Source organism: Budorcas taxicolor, chromosome 2 (genome assembly GCF_023091745.1).
Source record: "Budorcas taxicolor isolate Tak-1 chromosome 2, Takin1.1, whole genome shotgun sequence".
Lineage (NCBI taxonomy): Eukaryota > Metazoa > Chordata > Mammalia > Artiodactyla > Bovidae > Budorcas > Budorcas taxicolor.
In genome coordinates this window covers 117,995,426-118,002,640 of record NC_068911.1, presented here as the reverse complement: position 1 = coordinate 118,002,640, position 7,215 = coordinate 117,995,426, and the positions used below count along the sequence as shown (strand labels likewise).

The 7,215-nt window shown below is 41.0% G+C and overlaps 1 pseudogene; it reads left to right on the top strand.

The window, feature by feature from the left end:
• Positions 1-5,867: 5,867 nt before the first annotated feature.
• On the top strand, positions 5,868-6,974 carry LOC128060804 (arsenite methyltransferase-like; annotated as a pseudogene).
• The last annotated feature ends 241 nt before the right edge of the window (positions 6,975-7,215 follow it).

Below are 7,215 nucleotides of genomic sequence, written 5' to 3'. Positions count from 1 at the left end.
AGTTATTTGTTTTATACATAGTTACGTGTATATGTCAATCCCTATCTCCCAACTCATCTCACACCCGCTTTCCCCCTTGATAACCATAAGTGTGATTTCTACATCTGTGAGTCTATTTCTGTTTGGTAAATAGGTTCATTTTTACCTATTTACAAATAGCTTTTTTAGATTTCAATTATAAGTGATATCATGTGATATTTGTCTTTCTGACTTACTTTACTCACAATGACAATCTCTAAGTCCATCCTTGTTGCTGCAAATGGCATTATTTTGTTCTTTTTTATGTCTGAGTACATTTCTTTAGAATCTGTCTGATACGTTAGAAGCCAGGCCTGGGTAGGAGATCCGATCAGAAAAGGAGGGAAAATCCCCACTTCTGGCCCAGGGAATCCGGGGGAGAGGAGGCTTCTGGCAGGTGATGGGAGTAGAAGGAGAGTGGGTGTCAGACGAGGGGCAGGAATCCAACATGACTCCCTTCACCCGAGGAGAGCAGACGCAACCTTGGAGAGGAGATCGGAGGGGAGAAAGATGGGGACTAAAAGGCTAACATTTTTTCCTTAAAGGTTTGAATATGTTGGGACTCCCTGGTGGTCCAGTGGTTAGGACTCCACACTTCCACTGCAGGGTGCTAGGACTCAACCTCTGGTCAAGGACTGAGTACCTCACATGCCACAGGGCAGCAAAAAATGTTGCTAATCATAATAATAAAATAAGCTTGAAATGCACCCTAAATTTTTTTTAATATGTTACCTAACAAATTAATCAGGCCACACTATTTTAAACCTAGAAGGACTTAAAGTTAATTCAAAGGAACACGGCATTTATGGACAGCATAAAGAAACTCTACTTTCTCTAGACACCTGAGTATGTTTGCAGTCTGCAACCTACAGCCACTTTGGTCAATTCAGATTTTCTCCACTAATGTTGAATCCATACAAATTTAGATATATAAAATTGATGCCTCCATCAGAGGGACAAATAATTAACTGGGTTCATCTTACAGAGTAAATCAAATTATGAGAGAAATATTTACCTATTTAAGAGAATAAAACTATTAAACATCTCCCAATCACAATTTACCTACAAAAAAGGTATTTTAGCTCAAGAAGTAGGGTGTGATGCTTAGGCCAGTGTTTGATATGCTAATTATATCAGTCATCTAGTATGAATTTATTATTAATGTCAGCTAACATTTATCAAGACTTTATTATGGGCGGCCAACATGCTGAACACTTACATTAGCTCCAGACTGTGAAGGATGTTATTACTCCCTTTCATAAAGGGGAGACTAGAGGAAACAGTGGAAGCATTTGTTCTACTTACTGAACTCACTGTAGAAAATTTTTATACTCTATAGGGTTGTCACTAGCCAGCAAAACAATCAAATCTGTGTGATAACAAGGGACATTTTATTTCTTTTTTTTTAATGAAGTATAGTTGATTTACAATCTTGTGTTTATGTCTGCAGTACAGCAAAGTGATTCAGTTTTATATATATATATATACACACATTCCTTTTCATATTCTTTTCCATATGGTTTTTCATAAGGCTGTTGAATATAGTTCCCTGTGCAGTAGGGAACAGTAGGGCCTTGTTGTTTATCCTTTCTCTATATAATAGTTTGCATCCACCAATCTTAATCCACCCCCTCCCCCCTCTCCCACCCCTTGGCAACCACAGTCTGTTCTCTATGTCTGTAAGTCTGTTTCTGTTTTGCCGTTGGGTTCATCTGTGCCATATTTCAGATTCCACATATAACTGATGTCATATGGTATTTGTCTTTCTCTATCTGACTTACTGCACTTAGTATGATCATCTCTAGGTCCATCCATGTTGCTACAAATGCCATTGTTTCATTCTTTTAATGGCTGAGTAGTATTCCATTGTATATATGTACTATCTTCTTTATCCATTCATCTGTCAATGGACATTTAGGTTATTTCCATGTCTTGGCTACTGTGAATAGTGCTGCTATGAAAATAAAGGTGCCGTATCCTTTTAGATGAGAGTTTTGTCTGGATACATGCTCAGGAGTAGAATTGCTGAATTACATGGTAGTTCTATTTTTAGTTTTCTGAGGAACCTCCATACTGTTTTCCACAGTGGCTGCACCAACTTCCATTTCCACCAACAGTGTGGTTCACAAAGGACATTTTTTAATGGAACTCAACAGTATGAGGGTCTTTTATTTGGGAAATGAAAATACCACAGGAATAATTTTTGGATACACAACCTAAAAGAGTTTGCTTTCTTTTTGTTTCTGGGATTTTTTTTCCCTTTATTTATTTATTTCAGTTCCTTTGTTTGTCTTCTTGAAGGAATTTGTTTTAAGACATTTTCTCCCATTGCTAAGATGCAACTCCTTCTGATATAGAGATAAATGGGGGGCGGTGCTTAACCCCCTCTTAGTGATGCCAGAGACTGGATTTGCCAAAACTCTATCACAGGCCAAGGTTACAGACAGTACTGAGCACTTTTCTTGACTAGAAGGAAGAGAAAAACTCTTCCTTCAGTAAGAAAATACATTTTTTGTTTATCCTAAAATCTTGACTGAAAACTTCCAAAAGGCTGCCCCAGGGGAATCCCCACTGCACTGCCTCCCTACCTACACATAGGTAGCAGGGCCTTGAGGGGAAGGGAGGTTTCATCCAGTTTTGTTCACCCCTGAGAGTAGACTGGAACTTGAACTGTGATCAGGCAAATCTGGCCCTACCACCTATGTGATCTCTGAGTTTCAGCTACCCTAGTTATCAAAAAGGACGTAATAAAAATATCATAGGTTTGTATGCTGATTATATTAATATCGATAAATGTAGATAAAGTCCTTAACATCATATCTGTGTTGAACACTCAGTGAATAGTGGCTATCACTATTTTACTGTGAATAATCACTTCTCAAGTAAAAACAGGGGCTGCACCAAATACTGGCCTAAGTACCATTCACATGGGAATAATCCTGACATAGGGAATTTCCCCTTGACTTTCACACTAAAAGACTGAATGGCACTGAGAAAACCATAATTGAAAAAGACACATGTACCACAATGTTCATTGCAGCACTATTTACAATAGCTACAACATGGAAGCAACACAGATGTGTACCAGCAGATGAATGGATAAAGAAGCTGTGCTATGTATATATGGGCTTCCCTGGTAGCTCAGACAGTAAAGAGTCTGCCTGCAGTGCAGGAGACCCGGGTTCAATCCCTGGGCCGGGAAGATCCACTGGAGAAGGAAATGGTAACCCACTCCAGTATTCTTGCCTGGAAAATCCCACGCACAAAGGAGCCTGTCAGACTACAGCCCATGGGGTCGCAAAGAGTTGGACACGACTAAGAGACTTTTCACTTCATAGATGTGTGTGTGTGTGTGTGTGTGTGTGTGTGTGTGTGTGTGGAGTATTACTCAGGCATAAAAAGGAAAAGGAATAAATTTGGTCAGTGCTAATGAGGTGGATGAAACTAGAGCGCATTATACAGAGAGAAGTACAGAAGAGAAAAATAAATATCGTATTTTAACACACATGTATGGGGTCTAGAAAGATGATACTAATGATCCTATTTGCAGCGTAGCAAAGGAGATACAGACATAAAGAACAACTTATGGACACAGGGTGGGGAGGATGAGGGGGGAGAGGGTGGGACAAATGGAGAGAGTAGCATGGAAATACATACGCTACCATATGTAAAATAAATAAATTCCAATGGGAATTTGCTGTATGACTCAGGGAACTCAAACCAGGGCTCTATGACAACCTAGAGGCTTGGGATGGGATGGAAGGTGGGAGGCAGGGTCAAGAGGGAGGAGACATGTATGTACCTATGGCAGATTCATGTTGCTGTGTGGCAGAAACCAACACAATATTGTAAATCAATTATCCTTCAATTAAAAATATTTGTTTAAAAAAGGCTGAAAGGCAAGAAGAACCTTTTAAAAGCCCTTCATTGACAGAGGGTAGATCAATTTGTTCAGGTCCATTCTAGAGACAGGCCATCTCCTAGTAATTTAAGGAGAAATTCAATATTGTGTCTCAGCCCAAGTAAAAAAGATAATGCCACTCCATTTTTTAAGGGAAATTTGAAAACATCCATAGGGAGCTCCCAACTTCCAATTCTGTATTTAAGAACTGAGCTGATTAGAGGGTTTAGCTATTAAGAAATTATACAAACTCCACTATTGATTTTAGAACTTTTTCAGCTCAAAATTAACCTGGTTGTTATAGGAATTATTTTCCTAAGTCACAACAAAATTTTAAGAAGCACATTCATCATCCCAAGGGTGCAACTCTTCACATTTGGATGCATAGCCTAACCTTGATGCTATCTTCCCAGTTTTTTGCTCCTTTTTACACTAATTTCTTTGAAAAAAAAATTGCAGCAATACTTCCTCCAAATTCTTCCCTGGTGGGTCTGCCTTTAGACATTCCCATCAGCCTTCCACTAAAAGAGCCCTCTCTCTCTGGTGTTTGCCTCTCTTTCCCTCTCCTGCCTCCTGAAAGCTCTTTCTTTGCTCTGCTTGTAGGATGTCAGTCCTCCAGTCCCCCATTCCCCATACATTCTTGGCTTGCTTTGCAGTTTCTCCTCTTCCGCCAGCCTCTCAGAGCTGGAGCACTGGGGGCTCAGTCCTCTTCTCTTCCCTGGGGTCCTTGTCTAGACTCAGGGCTTGAAACAGCCCCTCCAAGCTCCCTCCCCAGACCTGCCCTCTCCCCCAACTCCAGACTCCCCTCTGTAACTCTCTATCAAGCATCTCTACTTGGCTGTGCTGTGGACACCTCAAATTCAATACCTGATGCTAAGACCTGATCAGTCCCAGCTCCACCCTTCCAGTTTCCTAGTTAAAAACCCTAGAGTTATCCTCTCACACTCCCATCCAGTCTGTCCCCAAAACTGTATCATTTATGATTCAAAATATATCCTAGGAATTCCCGTGTGGTCCAGAGCTTTCACTGCTGAAGGCATGGGTTCAGTCCCTGGTAGGGGAACTATGATCCCACAAGCCACACAGCACAGCCCCAAAATAAATAAATGTGAATCTATATCACATCTCCCATCATTTCTACTCACCTCTGACACAATCACGAGGGTCCCATTTGCTTCTCACTCTCATCTATAGAATTGAAGTCATCTGGACAGCAAGGAAAACAAACCAGTCAATCCTAAAGGATATCAACCTTGAATATTCATTGGAAGGGCTGATGCTGAAGCTGAAGCTCTGATACTTTGGCCACCTGATGTGAAGAGCTGACTCACTGGATAAGACCCTGATGCTGGGAAAGATTGAGGGCAGGAGGAGAAGGGGGCGACAGAGGATGAGATGATTGAATGACATCACTGACTCAATGGACCTGAGTTTGAGCAAACTCAGGGAGATAGTGAAGGACAAGAAAGCTTTGTGTGGTTCAGTCCATGGGGTCACAGCGAGTCAGACATGACTGAGTGACTGAACAATCCCGCTGTTCTCCATGGAACAGGATCGTCCAGTGGAAATAGGAGGGGATCACACCTGTAAACTCACATTTTCTACTAGCCACATCCATAAAGGGAGAATGAAGCAGCTCGATTAACTTTAATAATATATTTATTTAATTCGATATATATAGCTTCCCTGGCAGCTCCATCAATAAAGAATCTGCCTGTAATGCAGGAGACCTGAGTTTGACCCCTGGGTTGGAAAGATCCCCTGGAGGAGGGCATGGCAACCCACTCCAGTTTTCTTGCCTGGAGAATCCCATGGACAGAGGAGCCAGGTGGGGTACAGTTCATGGGATCACAAGGAGTCAGACTTGACTAAGCAACTAAGCACAGCACACAACATCTAGCCTCAAGAGCCATCTGCAGGGTACCCAAGTCCTGGATACAGAGAAGACATGGTGATCCCCTGCAACACTGAGATCCAGGAAGACGTGCAGGTGCTTAAGATATCAGCAGACCAATGCTGGTGTCACTGCAGCAGGCTGGTCTGCAAAAAGGTCTGGGAAGCCCTGCAGGATATACACGAGGAAGCGTCCTTGAGGTATTATGGCTGTGGTCTGGTCATCTCTGAGTGTCTGGAAAACTGCCGAATTTTGGACCTGGGTAGTGGAATTAACTGAGACTTCTATGCTCTTAGTTAGTTGGTTGGTGAGAAGGGACATGTCACTGGAATAGACATGACAGAAGGTCAGGTACAAGTGGATAACAAGTACATTGAATAACACATGGAAAAATATGGCTTCCAGGCACCCAATGTGACCTTTATTCATGACTACATAGAGAAACTGGAAGAGGCTGTAATCAAGAATGAGCGTTACAATATTGTGATATCCAATTATGTCATTAACCTTCTACCTAATAAACAGCAAGTGCTGCAGGAGATATATTGAATGATAAAGCATGGCGGAGGCTATATTTCAGTGACATCTTTGCTAGTCTTGAATTTCCAGGAAAAATCAGGACACACAAAGTTTTATGGGGTGAGTGCCTAGGTGGTGCTTTGTACTGGAAAGACCTTCCTATCCTTGCCCAAAAAATTGGCTTCTGCCCTCCATGTTTGGTCACTGCCAATTTCATTACAGTTCAAAACAAGGAACTAGAAAACATGATTGGTGACAGATGTTTTGTTTCTGCAACATTTCGCCTCTTCAAATTCCCTAAGACAGGACCAACCAAAACATGCCAAGTTATTTATAATGGAGGAATCAAAGGACATGAAAAAGACTCAATATTTTATGCAAATTTCACATTTAAGAAAGATGAAACTATTGAAGTGGATGAAGAAACAGCAGCTATCTTGAAGAATTCAGTTTGCCCATGATTTTCTGATCAGGCCAACTGGAGAGAAACTGCCAACATGTGGAGGCTGTACTGCTTTAGCAGCAAAGAATACAATCACAGATCCATCCAAGGTTGCACAAGGGTCTGACAGTACAAAGTCCAGAAGTACCCCTACTGTTGCTGGCTGCTGTCACAAAGAAATGCTGCTAAACAACAGCTGACCAGAAGACAGTGGGCAGGAGGTGACAGAATGAGTTACACATGTTTAGACCTGCTCTTCTTCATAGCCCATAGACAAGAAAGAACAATGGCAAAAAACTGCGTTTCAGATAAAAATAAATGAATTATTTTTACAAAGTAAAAAAAAAGTCCATATATCTAAAATATTTATATTTCAATGTGTAATCAAATATAAAAATGATGAAGATATTTTAAATTATTTTTTGTACTAAAGAATGCAGA